Consider the following 20,481-nt stretch of genomic DNA (forward strand, 5'->3'; position numbering starts at 1 on the left):
TGATGCAATTGGATGCAGTTGAAATGGGATCCTTGATATTAATGGAAAAGGAAAGATACCAGAGTAGAAGGAGTTGATTTCAAGCACTTAACTGCCAAAAGCAAGATAATCATGGTAGTTACAATAGACTGCAGGGCTGGAGTGGTAATCAAGGGTCTGACCTGATTTGGTGGGGACTGATTGATTACGTTGCCTACCGACATCAACGCTCTCTGTTCTCTCTAATGAAGACTGCATTTTCATCCTCCTTTCGGCTCTGTGTGGTTATATGACTAGCTCGTGGCCAGTGAGATGTGTGAAGAAAGAAGAGAGGTAAGCCATTTCCAGGGTGTGTCTTTTATCTGTTTATTTATTTTTAAATAAATTTATTTATTTTTGGCTGCGTTGGGTCTTCATTGCTGCATGCAGGCTTTCTCTAGTTGCAGTGAGCTCAGGCTACTCTTTGTTGAGGTGCATGGGCTTCTCATTATGGTGGCTTCTCTTTGTTGCAGAGCACGGGCTCTAGGCGCGCAGGCTCAGTAGTTGTGGCATGCGGGCTTAGTTGCTCCGTGGCATGTGGGATCTTCCCGGGCCAGGGATCAAACCCATGTCTCCTTCACTGGCAGGCAATTCTTAACCACTGCGCCACCAGGGAAGCGCAAGGGTGTGTCTTTTAAAGGGGGCAGGGAGGCTGCCATGTTCACTCCCTCCACCCTCTGGCATGAAAAATGGACTGGGGAGCAACACCCGAGGCAGGGTGGAGCAACAAGACAGAGTTTAGGTCTCTAGACAACCTCTTAAAGCAGAGCTGCTGTACCAGCCCTAGACTGCCTGCCTTTAGACAGTGACATGAGAAATGGATCACTTCTATCTTAGTCACTGTTGTTTGGGGTCTCTCTTACACCCAGGAAAATCTGTATCCTATGTTGTCTAGATGTGGGAACCTAAAAGCATGGCCCTGATTTAGCAGATGGCAGGAAAGGATCATGGCATGCTGGAAAACCGGGGATGTTTGTTATGCCACGGCAAGACGTTTGGTCAGATTGTCACCTACAACACATTGGGAGGTGTGAACCCAGCCTGTGGTTCAGAAGAAATCGTTGAGGGAAACAATCAGAATATTGGCGTATTTGGGGTACTCTTTGTCCCTTTTAGAATAATCTAGGGGAAACCTAGGCAGTTTGCAGTGACGGGTGGAAGGCAGTACAACTCTGCCTGCAGCCTGTGCTTGAAGTTGCCTGAGAGTCTGAGAACATGGGGCTTTTGTGAGTCAAAAACAAAGCTCACTGATTCGAGTCACTGAAGTGAAGCATTTCTAAATTAAGAGCTAGCCTTGTAGCAGGAAACAGGTCTGGGACATGGCCCTAACTTTTCTCAAGCATCTCCCTTCGAGATCTCTCTCCATGACAAGAGAACCACCCAATGGCCCAGAATGTAGGGGCACTGATTTCCCCTACAAACCAGGTGTTTCCGACGGCCTCAAGATAACTGCCATTAAACAGGGCATGGGCTTAGGAATGAACTGAGCACGAAGGTCAGTAGGCAAATGGCCAGAGCTTTCCGACTTAAAAATCTATGTCTAGACAAGAGAGGTGGACGTTGGTACTTGTACCTGCAACTAACCAGAAGCAAATAGACAGAAGGCCAAAGACAACACAAGCCTGACCTGAAAATTCTCGTGACCGGTCCAACTTCAAGTCTGTGACTGTTCAACCTCTAAAGCAGAGGTCCGCACACCTTTTTTTTTTTTTTTAATATTTATTTATTTATTTATGGCTGCATTGGGCCTTCATTGCGGCATGCGGGCTTCCCTCTAGTCCACACACCTTTTATGTAAAGGACCAGCTGGTAACTACTTTTAGGCTTTGTGGGCTCTGTGGCCCTGATTCCACTTCCTATGTTTGCAGAATCTGCCGCAGCACGGATCGTGGTGAGAGGGAGGGCACCTCCCCCCAACAAACCAGATGCCAATTCCCCCCTCACCCTGGTAGCCAGAGCGTGGGCAGGTTGCCTAAATGTAGCTCAACTCTGGGCAAGTGACACAAAGAGGCAGGGCAGTTAGAACCCCCTCAGGTAACTCAGTGGTGCTCCCCACGTCCAGGGGCAGTAGTGCCAGCAGCCTGAGGGGACAGCAGGTCCTAACCTGACCACCCTAGTGTTGTGACCCTGGTGGGGTCAGAGGTTCTGACCTCTGATTCCTGCTCATTTTCTAAGCCTAATCTCCTCAGCTTTCTGGTCAATTCTTGAGAAATTTAGTATCTTTCCAGTAAATTGCCTTTTTCTGCTCAAGCTAATCAGTCTTTTTGTTGTTTAAAGCTAAGAAGCCTGACTGTTACAGTTAAGGATGTCAATTCTGCAGTCATCAGCACAAAGTAGCAGTAAATATATGAGATGGTTTGAAATTGCCTAGGGAGAGCACATAGAAGAGAAGTGAGCTGGAGACGGGCCCACGGGAACGGAAGCATGTAGGGAGGGAAAGTGATCTGTACAAGGGGAGTGATATAGTGAATGGAGCAGCGGCAAATTAAGAGATTGTGTGCAAAGAGGTGGAGTTCCAGGTTCAATACTTGGAACTGGAGTTCTACATGTAAATAAGGCCAAAGAGGGTCGGTGACATTCACAGAGGCACCAGGGGCTGTGAGCCAGGAAGTCACTGACCTGGCCACAGAGGTCACAGAAGATGGAAATGTTGATGCATTTTCACTGAGCAAGCATTTTTCAGAGCAAACTCCTTTAATCCAATTTAATTAATGCATTTTCCCTATTGTGCAGTTAAATGGTTTCCAAGTTTTTCCATTTTTCATTTTTACAGTCTTGAAATTCATTGGCAACAATTCTTTCCCACTTACATTTTACATCAAAGTTGATTCATCAGGCTTCCCTCGTGACGCAGTGGTTAAGAATCCGCCTGCCAATGCAGGGGACATAGGTTCGAGCCCTGGTCCAGGAAGATCCCACATGCCGCGGAGCAACTAAGCCCGTGCGCGACAACTACTGAGCCTGCGCTCTAGAGCCCACGAGCCACAACTACTGAGCCCGTGTGCCACAACTACTCGAGCCCGCATGCCTAGAGCCTGTGCTCCACAGCAAGAGAAGCCACCACAATGAGAAGCCCATGCACCGCAATGAAGAGTAGCTCCCGCTCGCCACAACTAGAGAAAGCCCATGCGCAGCAACGAAGACACAATGCAGCCAAAAATAAACAAATAAAATAAATAAATTTATTTTTTTTAAAAAAGTTGATTCATCATCAACTTCTGATCCATATGTTCTACCCATTAGAGCATCTGCAATTGTGAATTTTCTTTTGTGACCATTTTTTCTAATCAAATTCTATAAACTTGGCCAAGTAGACCTGTTGTCCTGTGAATTTTCAGTCAGTGACAAATTCTATCAAGTGTACCATTGTCAGTTGTATTTAATGACTTTTGGAATAAATTGTGTACACCCTGAGAACTTGTTTTTATTTCTTGGCTAACCCACGAGAAAATTATGAGCAGTGTTAGGATGCAGAGAGAAGCAGGGGGACAGGAGAAGGAAGGCGGGGAGACAGAGAGACAGAGTGAGCCCCAGAGGGGAAAGGAGGCATAGGCAGGGACAGCTCCCTGTCTCTAAGGCTGCTGCCCAGTAGTTCAGGCCTCTGACTCCTGAGCACATGTAGACTGCAATTGGGGGGGCTGAGTCACTTGTTGGGCCAGGGAGCTGTGCCCTGCATGCCAGCAGGGACCCTCCAGAGCCCTCTAGCCTCTGACCCAGCACCCAGCGATGCCCCGAGGCTAGCAGCTCCACCAGTCTGGATTTCAGAGCCAGGACAGGGCAGAGGAGAGCGATGGACTTGATGTCTGTGAGAAATAAACCACTACCGGCTTAACATAAGCCACTGGAATGTGGGGGTTATTTATTACCAAAACATAACCTGCCTAGCTTGATTATCTATAGCTGTGTGGCTTGTGGCACGGCATTTAACCTCCCTGATTCTCAATTTCCTCACGTAGAAAATAGAGAAAATAAAACTTACTTGCTGGGTTGTTGTAAGGATTAGAAATATTGAATTTGAAGTGCCCAGTGTATAGTAGACACTCAATAAATAAAACCTTTTTTAAAAATTTAATTTATTTTTGGCTGCGTCGGGTCTTCGTTGCTGCGCGCGGGCTTTCTCTAGATGCGCCGAGTGGGAACTACTCTTCGTTGCGGTGTGCGGGCTTCTCATTGCAGTGGCTTCTCTTGTTGCGGAGCACGGGCTCTAGGCGCACAGGCTTCAGTAGTTGTGGCTCACAGGCTCTAGAGCGCAGGCTCAGTAGTTGTGGCGCGCGGGCTTAGTTGCTCTGTGGCATGTGGGATCCTCCTGGACCAGGGCTTGAACCCGTGACCCCTGCATTGGCAGGTGGACTCCTAACCACTGCACCACCAGGGAGGCCCAATAAAAGCTTTTTAAATGTATTAATAGTATAGCTTAGTATGAATTTCACTCTGGTTTAATTTGGAAATCAGCTGCCTTGTTTTCACTTCTTTTCCTGAATGCCTGAGGATTCAGCCCACTCTAGCGGCAGGAAGGAATGATCCAGCTCTTTCTTCACCCGAGGAAAAGGGAACAAATTTTTGGATGCCATAGCCTTGAGCTCCGGTTTTCTGGACCATCAAGGCCTACTGTGCAGGAAGGGGGGTCAGAGCTCTTAGTGGGTGGCTCAGGTGAAAGGATAAAGGGCTGGAGGCAGAGGATGGGTTACTGGGTGAGGCGCTTGTACAAGACAGGATTCCTGGATTCTGACCCCCAGAGACCTCCTCGGCATCTCCTTTCTTGCTGGAGGAGCCAGGGGAGCAGATCAAGAGAAAGATTCTGTGAGTGCCAGGAGCCTCCATACGTCAGAGACAGGGCAGTGCTTCCCCCAAAGAGACCCTTCCCCTGGCTGCACCCAGGGGATTCGGCCTGCAGTAGGGACCACAGCTCTGCCTGAAGCTCATAAGTCACCTGTCCTGCAGGAGAGACATGATGCCTGATCCTCCCTGTGATGGCCTCCAGGCCCCCGCCTCCTACCAGTGCCCAGAGCCCACCCTGGACATCCAGTGAGCGATGGTAGGAGGTGAGGGGCTCCCTGTCCTCCATGCCCTTCCTTCCCTCTCCACTTGCTTCTTCCAAACTCCCTCTCAAGGCATTCAAGGACTTTAAGAGCAGAAAGACAGCTGGGTGTGAAGGAATTACAGGTTTAATTTGTTTAGCAAATGCTTTTGCTACTCCTGGAACAAACAGGAGCTTGTGCCTTGATAATTAATCAGAGATTATTGCATGTTTTAAATGATCAGGAACGAACCTATAAGCTTTGCCTGTATTTATAAACCTGTAGACCCCATTCTAAGCACATTAACAGACAGAAAAACCTAACCGCCTGTCGCTAACATCTGTCCAAATGTCTGGGAGCCCCTCCCTGGGCTCCAGCAGTGCGGCCTATCTGCAGCGCCCCTAGCGGCCTCCGAGCCATTGAGCCTCTGCGGCGCTGCGGTAGTTCTCTCAGCAGTGTCCACTAGAGGGCGCCAGTGCTCTTCAGAAGAAAGAAGCCGACTCCAGGCTTCGCTGAGGAGGCCCGGAGTTGTCATGAGGATACAGACGGCTCCCACGGCCACACAGCCACATTGCTTCAAAAATCTTACGTTTGCCCAGGTATTTTTTAGACTGAAACCATTTTACATCCCCTGTGGCAGTCCCTCACAGATAATAGTTAAAATAATAATCATGATGCTGATGATGTTTTGTGATGGTCCCTTGCCCAGAGAGTTTTCTGGCCCAGAAGAATCATGCTTTTTGGCTGTTCCTGATAAGATAATCCCTTTATATATATATATTTTGTGTGTGTGTGTGTGTGTGGTACGCGGGCCTCTCACTGTGGCCTCTCCCGTTGCGGAGCACAGGCTCCGGACGCGCAGGCTCAGCGGCCATGGCTCACGGGCCCAGCCGCTCCGCGGCATGTGGGATCTTCCCGGACCAGGGCACGAACCCGCGTCCCCTGCATCCGCAGGCGGACTCTCAACCACTGCGCCACCAGGGAAGCCCTCTTTATATCTTGTATTTGCACACCTGTCTAACTTTTAAAGTGCTCTTCAGAAATATCTCATTTACCAAGTTCTTTTTTTCTTCTTTTTTTTCTTTTTTTGGCCAGGCCATAAGGTTTGTGGGATCTTAGTTCCCCAAACAGAGATTGAACCAGCGCCCTTGGCAGTGAAAGCGCAAGAGTCCTAACCACTAGACTGCCAGGGAATTCCCCAGAACACCTCATTTAGACTTCACAACTCTTTTGTTTCCCTCTTTAAAAATTCGCAAACAGATTTGCAGAGATCATTATTACTGTTGTTGGAAAGACACCCCTGGCTAGTAAACAGCACCTGAACTTGGGCTCTCCATCTCCAATCCCTGACCTTTGCCTCCCTCAATCCTTTGCTTACCCACTTGCTGTGCCTAACGCACACCTTCTCTTAGACATTTACACCTGGGTGAGCATGGACGAGAGTACCGGACCCTTTCCCCACAGCAAAGGGGCGAGAGCGGGTATAGAAATGAAGCAGTGCGGTGTCATGCTCTTCAGACTGGCATCTGGAGGTGCGGGTTCTGGTCCTCATCCTGCCTGCACCTGGACGACCCTGGGCACCACATTAACCCCGGTTCCTGAACTGTAAACTGAGGAGGTAGCCTTGGAACCGGGCAGGGAGAGCTGTGGGCTCCTGCACATGGAAGCCTCTTTTTGTCCCCCCTTTCTTGTAGGCAAGACTCTCTAGCCTCCACGACGTTCCCTGAGTTCCAAAGGGCGGATTCAAACAGTTGCTAGTCAAGAGAGGAGCATCCAGGAAGCCACCTGAGGCAAGATTAAAGCGACCAGAGAAGCTCATCAAGGTTAGGAGACCAACCACCTGAGACCCTGCACACACCCTCGTCTTGTCAGCAACCCCACCCTTGAAGTATTGCTATAAAACTCCTCATCAAATCCTCCTCCTCCTGAGTTGGGACACATAGTTTTTCGAAGCACGAGCCCGCTGTGTCCCCTTTGCCTGTCAAAGCAATAAACCTATCCTCTTCTACTTCACCCAAAACTCTGTTTCCAAGATTCAATTCTGCACCCGGTGCAGAGAGGCCGAGCTTTCAGCACCAGCCTGGCTGTAATCTCTGAGGAGGCAGCATGAAGCTCTGTCATTCTGGATAGTGGTTGTCAGGAAGGCAAAAGCCCACCGCTGGGGAGAAAGTGCTCTGGGCTGTGTTGGGGTAAACAGAGTGTGTTTCTGTTACCAATGTTGCAGGAGAGGGAAATGTCACATACTAGGACCTGCAGGAGTCCTTAGGACAGACCACCAAGGGAAGGTCCTTGGCTTCCCGAAGGAAACAATTCAAGAACAAAAGCTAGAGTAAAGGGAAAGCAAGTTTATTTAGAGAAAACACGTTCCATATAGGTAGAATGTGGTCATCTCAGAAAGTGAGAGCAGGCCCCGTGTGGTGGGGTGGAAGGTTTTTATGGGTTTAATGATTTCATAAGCTAAGGAGTGGGAGGGATATTCTTGCTATTTCGGGGTAGGGTGGGGACTTCCCAGGAAATGGGCCACTGCCCACTTTTTGGCCTTTTAATGTTCCTCCTTGGAACTGTCATGGCATAAGGGGGGGTGATTTTTGGTATTACAATGAAGGTATAATGAGCTAAAAGTCAATGCAGGCTATTGTCGAAGCCACCTTGGTTCCAGCCAGTCTTTATTGCATCCCAACAACTATACTCCTTCTTCATTATATAGCGTGTGTGTCCTGTCCCTTTCCCTCCTATCTCACCAAGGCTATTGCCTTGAATCATTCCCCTACCCCACCCTCAAATGGAAACTATTACTCTTATCTAAGTTTCAGAAGGAAGATGCAAAGAGAAACAAGAACCAGTTAGAACCAGCTAGGCCCAAAATGGCAGAAGATTTGACTTTCAGTAGACCTTGAGCCTCATTATATGCTCACTGTAATCCATTAACGTGCTACATGACACACCCACCAGCGCCAAGAGTGTTGACAGTTGCCATGACAACCAGAAAGGCCCATACAAGGACTGAAAAGGAGAGCTGCATCAAACTGGGGTCCAAACCACACCCCTGTTCTCAGATTAGTCATGAATATTCACCCCTCTTTCTAATTCCCTCCCTTTTACCTCGACCATCCTATATACTTGATGTCTCTGCCCAAATTGGGTTGAGAAGTCGATTTGTGAACTAGTTTCCCACTTCTCCATTCTTTGGCCCTTGAATAAAGCTTGTGCTATTCCAGTCTCAGCTTTGGTTTTGTTATTGGCTGGGCAAATCTAACGGGAAAAAGAACCTCCCTGGCTGAGACAGGGGGTCTTGGCCTGGGCTAGGGCCCTGGTGTGGGTCCAGTCAACCAATTTGGTAACATTTCCACTTATTGGTAAAGCCAGAGCACAGAGCTTCTCACCAAAGCCACTTCTGAGCTCTGCCCCGTCCGTCTCCTCATCATGGCCCATAAACCCCTTCTTGGGAGCCAGATTTTCCATGCCCAGCACTGGGTGGTTTGATCTGATGGTTACTTATGAGAAGTAATATCTGAAAGGTCAGACCCACAGGAGGTGTCCCTGTGCAGCACAAGTGGCAGGCGACCACTGGTGGCTGTGGACATATTCCAGGTGCTGCCCGCATGTCTGCCATTTACTCTTTTATAAATTTATTTTATTGGAACATAGTTGATTTACAATGTTGTGTTAGTTTCAGGTGTACAGAACAGTGATTCGGTTATACATATATATGCATTCTTTTTCATATTCTTTTCCATTATGGTTTATCATAGGATACAGTAGAACCTTATTGTTTATCCATCCTATATATAATAGTTTGCTGCCATTTACTCTTTCTATTAATCCCCACCCCCATCTCTCAATCCTCGGTTCCTCTGGGGGAGCTCTGAGCTTCTTTCATTTCTCCCAGATGCCACACCTGAGGGTAATCCATTGTAGTCAGATTAATTACAAAAGGTGTCTTTTTCCTAAAGGAAGTGGGCAGACTCTAGAAGCCTTTCATAATAATAGTCTCACAAGTAAAGGAAAGGACACAGATTCCAAGAACCAATGGCATTTGCATTTTGCTGGCGCATATGAGTATGATTCAAAGACTTAAATCAGGTGGCTTTCAAAAACATTTTGCTCGTTTATGTTTTTCTGACAAGGATAATCACTCCAATGTGCGGCATTTACATAGTGCCTTTCATCAAGCACCAGCTCAATGTTTCCCTAACGGCTTCCAAAGTCCTCTTTGTCCAAGTTGCTTTGGTTCTTTTTGTTCTCAAGAGAGTGTTTTCCGGCACCTGTACCACCTGACTTGTGTCTCTTAAACTGAGGAGGGAGGTGGGCTTTTGAGGAGGAAGCTGGGAGCCTTGGGGCCACTGGCCAATCCCCAGGGTGTCAGGCCCTAGGCAAGGTTCCCAGGAGCTCCTAAGGGGCACGTTCTGCGTCCCCCAGGCCATGCCTGACTGCCCTAAGGGGGTGGCCCCCCTCGTGGGCTGGGCACTGAGTGTTCCCTCCAGGCTGAGCTGGGATTTGTGGGGCTGCATTCCGGAGGTGCTGCAGACCACAGTCGCGTTCCTGATCTCAGCGCCTGGGGCCCAGCTCTCCTGAAGCAGCCAGCTGCTAACTTGTCTCAACAACTTCCAGCCTCACACCTCTGGCCTCCCCTGGGGGCAGGGGCGTCTTTCTCTGTGGGGCAGACACCTTAGCTCCCAGGCTCATTCCACATTCTCCAGGAAGCTTGCCCTGGGCAAGGCCAGAAGCCTCCCAGACCTTGGGTGTCACTGGTCTGCAGGAGCCCAGAACATCCTCCCCACCTCTCGCTTTGTCCCCAGGGCTCTCTGCACGTCAGAGCCCCGGCTCACAGCCCATTCTCTCTTGGGAGCCCCAGGCAGCCAGGGAAGCCAGCGGGGTTGAAAGGCCACAGCTGAGATTACACCATGCTGAACTTTTAATTTCTGGTCTCAGAATCTTCATATAGCTTCCTCTCTCTTTGTCCTCAGGACCTTCCTATGAACTACGTAAGACTCTGCCCACTGTGTTCCTTACACATAAGGGATCTCTGGCTTGTGAGGTGACCCAGGTCTGAGGTTACACAGCCAGGAGCCTTCAGACTTGCTTCCTCACTCGAAGGCCAGGAAGCTGATGGATACTGCCCATCTTCTCTTGTAACCCAGCAGAACCCTACAGGGCCTTCCCGGGACAGACTCCTCCCCCATATCCTCTGCTTTAGCTCCTCTCTGAAGTACCTAGATAATATCTGACACACATTTCCTGCGTTGTTTTACAGATGCAAAAACCCCCACCAAATGAAAGAAATTAACCACTTGGTGACCATGAACACTGTAGACCCCAGACCTACAGGAGTCTGAGGATTGATAATGTTAACCCCTGCCCTGTTACCTCACCATCAACCAATCAGAAGTGTGCACAAGCTGATCACATGCCCTGGGACACCCCTCCTTCACCTGGCCTTTAAAAGTGCTTTCCTGAAACCCATCAGGGAGGGTATTTTGATTTCTCTGTCAAATCTGAATAAGATCCTTGCTGGGTAGAGTTTTTCTCCTTCATCACTTTAAATATGTCCTGCCACTCCCTTCTGGCTTGCAGAGTTTCTGCTGAAAGATCAGCTGTTAACCTTATGGGGATTCCCTTGTATGTTATTTGTTGTTTTTCCCTTGCTGCTTTTAATATGTTTTCTTTGTATTTAATTTTTGATAGTTTGATTAATATGTGTCTTGGTGTGTTTCTCCTTGGATTTATCCTGTATGGGACTCTCTGTGCTTCCTGGACTTGATTAACTATTTCCTTTCCCATATTAGGGAAGTTTTCAACTATAATCTCTTCAAATATTTTTTCAGTCCCTTTCTTTTTCTCTTCTTCTTCTGGAACCCCTATAATTCGAATGTTGGTGCATTTAATGTTGTCCCAGAGGTCTCTGAGACAGTCCTCAGTTCTTTTCATTCTTTTTTCTTTATTCTGCTCTGCAGTAGTTATTTCCACTATTTTATCTTCCAGGTCACTTGTCCGTTCTTCCGCCTCAGTTATTCTGCTATTGATCCCTTCTAGAGAATTTTTTTTTTTTTTTTTTTTTTTTTGCATTATGCAGGCCTCTCACTGTTGTGGCCTCTCCCATCTCGGAGCACAGCCTCCGGACGCGAAGGCTCAGCGGACATGGCTCATGGGCCCAGCCGCTCCGCAGCATGTGGGATCTTTCTGGACCAGGGCATGAACCCGTGTCCCCTGCATAGGCAGGCGGACTCTCAACCACTGCGCCACCAGGGAAGCCCCGAGAATTTTTAATTTCATTGATTGTGTTGTTCATCATTGCTTGTTTCCTCTTTAGTTCTTCTAGGTCCTCGTTAAACGTTTCTTGCATTTTCACTATTCTATTTCCAATATTTTGGATCATCTTTACTATCATTATTCTGAATTCTTTTTCAGGTAGACTGCCTATTTCCTCTTCATTTGTTAGGTCTGGTGGGTTTTTACTTTGCTCCTTCATCTGCTGTGTGTTTATCTGTCTTCTCATTTTGCTTATCTTACTGTGTTTGGGGTCTCGTTTTCACAGGCTGCGGGTTCGTAGTTGCCGTTGTTTTTGGTGTCTGTCCCCAGTGGCTAAGGTTGGTTCAGTGGGTTGTGTAGGCTTCCTGGTGGAGGGGACTGGTGCCTGTGTTCCGGTGGATGAAGCTGGATCTTGTCTTTCTGGTGGGCAGGTCCATGTCTGGTGGTGTGTTTTGGGGTGTCTGTGGACTTATTATGATTTTAGGCAGCCTCTCTGCTAATGGGTGGGGTTGTGTTCCTATCTTGCTAGTTGTTTGGCATAGGATGTCCAGCACTGTAGCTTGCTGGTCGTTGAGTGAAGCTGGGTGCTGGTGTTGAGATGGAGATCTCTAGGAGATTTTCGCCATTTGATATTATGTGGAGCTGGGAGGTCTTTTGTGGACCAGTGTCCTGAAGCTGGCTCTCCTACCTCAGAGGCACAACACTGACTCCTGGCTGGAGCCCCAAGAGCCTTTCATCCACACGGCTCAGAATAAAAGGGAGAAAAAGAAGAAAGGAAGAAAGAAAGAAAGAAAGAAAGAAAGAAAGAAAGAAAGAAAGAAAGAAAGAAAGAAAGAAAGAAAGAAAGGAAGGAAGGAAGGAAGGAAGGAAGGAAGGAAGGAAGGAAGGAAGGAAGAAGGGAAGGAAGGAAGGAAGGAAGGAAGGAAGGAAGGAAGAAAGAAAAGAAAGGAAGGAAGGAAGGAAGGAAGGAAGGAAGGAAGAAAGAAAAGAAAGGAAGGAAGGAAGGAAGGAAGGAAGGAAGGAAGGAAGGAAGGAAGATAAAGTAAAATAAAGTAAGATAAAATAAAATAAAATTATTAAAATAAAAAATAATTATTAAGAAAAAAATTTTTTTTAAAGTAAACAAAACAAAACGGATGGACAGAACCCTAGGACAAATGGTGAAAGCAAAGCTATACAGACAAAATCTCACACAGAAGCATACACATACACACTCACAAAAAGAGGAAAAGGGGAAAAAGTAATATATCTTGCTGTCAAAGTCCACCTCCTCAATTTGGGATGATTCGTTGTCTATTCAGGTATTCCACAGATGCAGGGTACATCAAGTTGATTGTGGAGATTTAATCCGCTGCTCCTGAGGCTGCTGGGAGAAATCTCCCTTTCCCTTCTTTGTTCACACAGCTCGCAGGGTTCAGCTTTGGTTGGCCCCGCCTCTGCGTGTAGGTCTCCTGAGGGCGTCTGTTCTTTGCTCAGACAGGACAGGGTTAAAGGAGCAGCTGATTTGGGGGCTCTGGCTCACTCAGGCTGGTGGGGAGGGAGGGTTACGGATGCAGCGTGAGCCTGTGGCGGCAGAGGCCAGTGTGACATTGCACCAGCCTGAGGCGCACCATGTGTTCTCCCAGGGAAGTTGTCCCTGGATCACAGGACCCTGGCAGTGGCGGGCTGCACAGGCTCCCAGGAGGGGAGGCGTGGATAGTAACCTGTGCTTGCACACAGGCTTCTTGGTGGCGGCAGCAGCAGCCTTAGCGTCTCATGCCCGTCTCTGGGGTCTGTGCTGATAGCCGCGGCTCGTGCCCGTCTCTGGAGCTCCTTTAAGCAGCGCTCTGAATCCCCTCTCCTCGCGCACCAGGAAACAAAGAGGGAAGAAAAAGTCTCTTGCCTCTTCGGCAGGTCCAGACTTTTTCCCGGGCTCCCTCCCGGCTAGCCATGGTGCACTAACCCCTTCAGGCTGTGTTCACGCCGCCAACCCCAGTTCTCTCCCTGCGACCAGACTGAAGCCCAAGCCTCAGCTCCCAGACCCCGCCTGCCCCGGCGGGTGAGCAGACAAGCTCCAGGATAGACCATATCTTGGGTCACAAATCAAGCCTTGGTAAATTTAAGAAAATTGAAATCATATCAAATATCTTTTCTGATCACAAGGCTATGAGACTCGGTATCAATTACAGGAAAAAAACTGAAAAAATAAATACATACAAACACATGAAGGCTAAACAATATGCTACTAAATAACCAAGAGATCACGGAAGAAATCAAAGAGGAAATCAAAAAATACCTAGAAACAAATGACAATGAAAACACAATGACCAAAAACCTATGGGGTGCAGCAAAAGCAGTTCTAAGAGGGATGTTTATAGCAATACAATCCTACCTCAAGAAACAGAAACAACTCAAATCAACCACCTAACCTTACACCTAAAGCGATTAGAGAAGGAAGAACAAAAAAAACCCAATGTTAGTAGAATAAAAGAAATCATAAAGATCAGATCAGAAATAAATGAAAAAGAAATGAAGGAAACAATAGCAAAGATCAATAAAACTAAAAGCTGGTTCTTTGAGAAGATAAACAAAATTGATAAACCATTAGTCAGACTCATCAAGAAAAAAAGGGAGAAGACTAAAATCAACAGAATTAGAAAAGGAAAAGTAACAACTGACACTGCAGAAATACAAAGGATCATGAGAGATTACTACAAGCAACTATATGCCAATAAAATGGACAACCTGGAAGAAATGGACAAATTCTTAGAAAAGTACAACCTTCCAAGATTGAACCAGGAAGAAATAGAAAATATAAACAGACCAATAACAAATAATGAAATTGAAACTGTGATTAAAAATCTTCCAACAAACAAAGCCCAGGACAGGTGAGTGGACCCAAGTTTGGTTTGGTAACACTCTTCCAGGCCCACCCCTCAGAGGGACCCTGAGTGCCACCCTTGGTCAAGAGGGCCTGGGTGAACCCCCACCCCCACCCTGTGGGGCTGGCTGAGCCAGTTCCATCTGGAGGGCGGCCGCAGCCCCAGGGCAGGCCAGGCATATGCAGTGCTGAGAAACTCCCATCCACACAAGACCCTTAACCCCTAGTTATTGTAATATGTACTTCATTTGAAAAGAAATAGCCTGTAGGGACATCTCTACAACTGAGAGTACAAAATGAGTACAATTTATCTAAGAATGGCATGAAACAGTTTCTGAGTGATTCCTATGTGCCAGCACTGTCTTTACTCGTGAAATTCTCATAAGGACCCTGTGAGGCAGGTACTCTTACCATTATTCCTATTTTACAGATGAGGAGGCTGAGGCATGAAATGAGCAGGAGCCTGCAGGGCCCTCCTGGGTACAAAAGCCCCTCTGTGTCCCCTGTTTCTTCTTCTTCTTCTTCTTCTTTTTTTTTTAATATTTATTTATTTAGGATGCACCAGGTCTTAGTTGTCGCATGTGGAATCTTCATCACGGCATGTTTTAGTTATGGCATGTGGCCTTCTTAGTTGCAGCATGCAGACTCTTAGTTGCAGCATGCAGACTCTTAGTTGCAGCATGCATGTGGGATCTAGTTCCCCAACCAGGGATAGAACAAGGCCCCCTGCTTTGGGAGTGCGGAGTCTTAGCCACTGGACCACCAGGGAAGTCCCCCCCCCCCCATTTCTTATTTGTAGAAAAAGGCTTTAGTCTCCTAAGCCTGAGTTCCAAAGAGTAGATTCAAGCAGGTGCTAATTAGGGAAGTAAGGGGATACAGAAACAAAGGAAAAGCAGTCAAACAAATAGTTCAGTGATAAAACAGAGTCCTAGGGATATACATTAACAATCTGATACATATATTTTGAATTGTTCTGCAGGAACTAAGACCCCCACCCAGGTGGAGGTCAGGCTGAGCACAAACGTGTAGACCCCCGACTGGCTGGAACCAAAGGTTGATTGAGATTCCTGCACTACCACCCTGTTACCTCACCACCAACCAATGAAAAGAAAGTCATACCCCCTGAAGCCCTCACCCAAAAACCCTTCCCTGAAAGCCATCAGGGAGTTTGGGTCTTTTGAGCATGAGCCACCTGTTCTCCTTGCTGGGCCCTGCAGTAGATATTTCTATTCTCCAAACTCCAACGTTTTGGTTTGCTTGGCCTCAGTGTGCATCAGGCACACAGACTTGGGTTCGGCAACAGGTAGAGAAATAAGTAACTTGCCACAGAACTAGGGTTCAACCCTGTAATCTGGCTCTGAACCCACACTCTTAAGTATTAGATTACACTTCTGAAGATGTCTCACCAAAAGGGAAAATAGTTGACAGCTAGAACTGAAACCACACAACTCAGATGGGATTCAAAACCAGTCGGAACTCAGATTGGGACTTGAACCCCTGGGCTGGAACTCGAACTCATTGTCTTTTAATTGAGACTGCACACCTGGTCTCAGGACTTAATGAAGCTCAGGTTCTTTAAACACAGAAGGAGTTTAGCAAGAGGCAAAGTGATAGGTAAGAAGTGAATTTATTGAGAGAGATAACACATTCCGTACACAGAATGCGGTCCATCTCAAAAGGCAAGAGTGGCCTTGAAATATGGGGTGGTTAGTTTTTACGGGCTGCGTAATTTCATAGGCTAAGAAGTGGGAGGATTATTTCAACTATTTTGGAGAAGGGGCAGGGATTTCCACGAATTGGGCCACAGCCCACTCTTGGGCCTTTTATGGTCAGCCTGAGAACTATCAGGGTGCCTGTAGGTGAGTCATTTAGATGCTAATGTATTAGAATAAGCGTGTAATGAGGCCCAAGGTCCACTGGAAGTCAAATCTTCTGCCATCTTGGGCCTAATCTGTTCTAACCAGTTTATGTCACGTCCTATGGCTATGTCATTTTTTACTTTATTTATTTATTTTTAAACAAATTTACTCATTTATTTTTGGCTGTGTTGTGTCTTCGTTGCTGCGCACGGGCTTTCTCTAGTTGCAGCGAGTGGGGGCTACTCTTCATTGTGGTGTGCAGGCTTCTAATTGCAGTGGCTTCTCTTGTGGAGCACAGGCTCTAGGCATGCGGGCTTCAGTAGTTGTGACACGTGGGCTCAGTAGTTGTGGCTCACGGGCTCTAGAGCACAGGCTCAGTAGTTGTGGCACACGGGCTTAGTTGCTCCACGGCATGTGGGATCTGGGCCCTCGGCAGTGAGTCCTAACCACTGGACTGCTTAAAACAATGCCTAGCACAAAGCATTCAGTAAATGTTGGCTATTGTTACCTTCTAGAGGCCTTTGGATTTTAATAACGGATAATGACAATATGTGGCCCTGTGGAGACACTCCAGGGTGGACTCTCACACACCAAGTTCCATGCAGGACTGAAACCCTGGCACTTTCTTCCTCTCCAACCCCGTTCTTGCCACCATAGCCTTGGAGGACTTCACTGTCCAGGAGGATGTGCCATCCAATCACTGGCTTCTTGCCACCTGACCTCTTCTCCTCTCTTTCTACCTCTCTTATGTTCAGAGTGGGGATATTATCATTCCTATTTTCTTCACCTTGAAAAATCACTAACTCAAGGGTCCTATTATCTGACCACACTCTTCCATCCTCCCAGCTTGTCTATTCAGCTACCCCAGCTATAACAGATCTTCAACATCGTTAAAATATCCTGCCCATCCAGGTAGTGTTCTCCTTATCCATCACCTCTTCCTCTCATTACCTCTTTTTAAAAAATAATTTTTATTGGAGTATTTACAATTTACAATGTTGTGTTAGTTTCAGGTGTACAGCAAAGTGAATCAGTTATACATATATATGTATCTATTCTTTTTTAGATTCTTTTCCCATATAGGCCATTACAGAATATTGAGTTCCCTGCACTATACAGTGGGTCCTTATCAGCTATTTTATATATAGTGGTGTGTATATATTAATCCCAATCTCCCAATTTATCCCTCTCCCCTTTGTCCCCCCTGGTAACCATAACTTTGTTTTCTACTTCTGTGACTCTCTTTGTCATTACCTCTCTCTTGATTTATGGTTCATCTTAATCTGTGGTTCATCGCATCATTAATTTCAGTCAACATGCTAAACTCCTTTGCCTTCTGTCCTTTTAAACTCCTTTGCCTTCTGTCCTTTTATGCACCAGTCAGGCAAAATCCTAACCCTGGATAATTCTGCTGTCCCTCTGCTGCCCTCAGCCAGTTGAGCAATGTTAGAGAAAATAAAGACCTGACACTAACATCTGTTAACGACTTACTGTATATCAGGCACTCTCCTAAGTGCTTCTCACATAATAACTCATTTACTTCTTCCAACGATCCTATGAGAAAAGGATTGTAGAGATGAGGCTCAGAGACATTAAGTAACCCATAAACGTCACACAGTCCAGGTTTCTCTGGCTCAAAAGCCTAAACTCTAATCATTAAATTGCGTCTTACATAAAGTCTCACAAAAAAATCAGATTGCTACCAACTTATAAGTTCATGGTCACCAACCTCAAGTAGTACCTCATCAATGCCTGAGCTATAGCTATTTCACTCTCCACTACAGCTATTTCAAACTTTCATTCTTCTCAAATCTCTGATTTCCTGCCTTACCAGTCCCTTCAAGGTTTTATGCCAGAATAATTCCAAATTTTCAAGCCCCTGAAAGGATCACAAACTCTGCAGCATTGGCAGTGGCTTGTTTAACCAAATGTGAGGGCTATTCTTGACAGGCAACCAGGTATTATCACTAAAGGCTTTCCCAGATGAACCAAGGATGATGTCTCCACCTCTTAGATTTGGAGAAGGATGAAGAGCAGGGCACCAATTTTTTAGGTTCAGCAGCCTCTTCAAGTGAAACAAATCTTCAATATCAAAGCAGTAGCAGAGGTCCCGCTACTATCCATACTTTAGCATGTGGGCTGGCTACTGTTGCAGCCTCAGACCCAGGAAGGCGTCTGTCATCCTCAAACTGAATATTCACCCTCACTACCTATAGGATATTTCATCTCTCTGAAATCACTCAGGAGCTCAGGTTCCCTTTATGATTTCAGGAGAAGAGATGACAGCAGTTCTCTGAGCACTACTATGAATTCTCCTACCAGGTACTATAGATTCATCATTGGAATATCCATCACCAACCAACCAGATTCTACTATAACCTTCAGTAGCATCATGGGGGTGGCCAAACTCCTACAAGAATGAGGAATCTCTCATAAAGTATATCACAGCCTGGTTTTGGAGGACCCTCTCCTCTTGCCTCTACCAAATCCCTGGCTATTATTTCTATTCCATGAAATCCACCCTCTCACTTACCTTGCCTTCTCCTTTACCCTTCAAGCTTCAAGCACACCTCTGAAAACATTTTGGCCTCCTGATCAACGGAAACATTCCTCCAGGAAATTTATGGCTTAAGACCTCCATGAAAACCTCCTGATGGGGGCCAGTTGAAGAGAAGTTTAGTGGACAGGCTGAAGAGATTAGATAGCCAGAGTAATAAAGACTACAGATGCCCAGGAATAGAAAATGTCAAGAGGCGGAAATTCATCTTCAAAGACCAGACTCTGCTGTTTATTTAAATGCAGGTAGCAGTAGATAGGGTGGAATGAAAAAGAATTAAGAGTCTTCCAGGCATGACAGGCAGTTTTGGAACTCCAGTCTGTACATCCTTACCCAAAACAGATATGTAGGACACTTGAGGCTCCCCAATTAGCTGATCTCTTATACAAATTAGCACAGGAATAGTCACATACTGACTCACTTAGTCTGGTCTGACTTGAGAGAAAGGAAAGATACATATGGAAAGTAGAGGAATGGGAATGGAACTGTATTGAGGCACTGGATGATGAGGTCAGCTAAATGGATAATATGAGAAGTCTATGAATATATGGAGACAACAAAAAAATGTGTGTTGAAAGAAATGGGTTATGCAACACACTCCTTCAGTCAGGTTTTCTTATCTTGGAAGAAGAAAGTGAATAGAAAATAAATTGGTGAGTAATCCGTTTCTTACTGTTCTTTGGAAGGAATTGGATAAAATAAATTATTTCTTCTTCATATGATTAGAATTAGTTTATGAAGTAACTTGCCTTTGGAATTTTCTTTAATGAAAGATTTTAAATTATAGAACCACTTTCTTTAAGAGTTGTAAGAATCTGTATCAGTTTTTATGTCTAGAAATTTTATCTAAAATTTATAACTTATTGGCAGAATGTTGTCTGTAATATCTATTTTTAAAATTAATTTTAACTTTCTAATTGTAAAATAAAACCGAAATAGAAAAATCACACAAAGGTATACTTCTAGTGAATTTTTATTTTTTTTTAGTTTAGCAAATTTTGATAAGGTCAGCAACACCCTTGTAACTACTAATTGGAACAATAGCCACCCCAAAAGTCCCTCCATATGCCATCTCACTATCACTGCCCACGGCTAGCTAAATAAATAAATAAATAGATAAATAAATAAACCACCATCCTAAGTTATAAGAATCAAGTTTTTAATGGCCCAAGAATGCATCTTGAAACAATGTAATTTAGCCTTCCCAATTTTTTTTAACTGGCAGGTCTTTTAAACCCTTTTATTTTTTTCGGCGGTACGTGGGCCTCTCACTGTTGTGGCCTCTCCCGTTGCGGAGCACAGGCTCCGGCCGCGCAGGCTCAGCGGCCATGGCTCACGGACCCAGCCGCTCCGCGGCATGTGGGATCTTCCCGGACCGGGGCACGAACCCGTGTCCCCTGCATCGGCAGGCGGACTCTCAACCACTGCGCCACCAGGGAAGCCCTTTAAACCCCTTTTAATGCACAAATTTCAGTTTCCCTCCCTTTTCCTCACAATATATCTGCTGAAGAACAAGGGCATTTTACCCAGAGTTCCACATATTCTGGATTTTGCTGACTGCATAGTCATGGTGCAATTCACCATGTTCTTCTGTGCTCTGTAATTTCTACAAATTGGCAGTTGGATCCAGAGGCCTCGTCAGATTCAGGTTTGATTCCTTTGGCAAGAACCGTAGGTTGGGTTGTTCGTGTTCTTTCATCAGAAAGCATATAATGCTTTTCTCCCCCCCACCATGGCTTGCTCATTGCACAGATCCACTAATTCACTGAGGGATGAAAAATATTTTGATTCTGTAATTTGATTTCCATTCATTAGCTGAAATAATTTTATAAAGGAATGCTTCCCTCATCTATTACTTGGTTACTCAGAGATAACAGTCCATAGAGGAAAGACAAGATATAGTATTTGATTCTCTCCACA

General features: G+C 46.0%; 1 pseudogene; it reads left to right on the forward strand.

The window, feature by feature from the left end:
• The first annotated feature begins 949 nt into the window (after nt 1-949).
• On the forward strand, nt 950-18,911 carry LOC132423412 (trafficking kinesin-binding protein 2 pseudogene; annotated as a pseudogene).
• Nucleotides 18,912-20,481: the final 1,570 nt, after the last annotated feature.

This window comes from Delphinus delphis, chromosome 1 (genome assembly GCF_949987515.2).
Source record: "Delphinus delphis chromosome 1, mDelDel1.2, whole genome shotgun sequence".
NCBI classification, from domain to species: domain Eukaryota; kingdom Metazoa; phylum Chordata; class Mammalia; order Artiodactyla; family Delphinidae; genus Delphinus; species Delphinus delphis.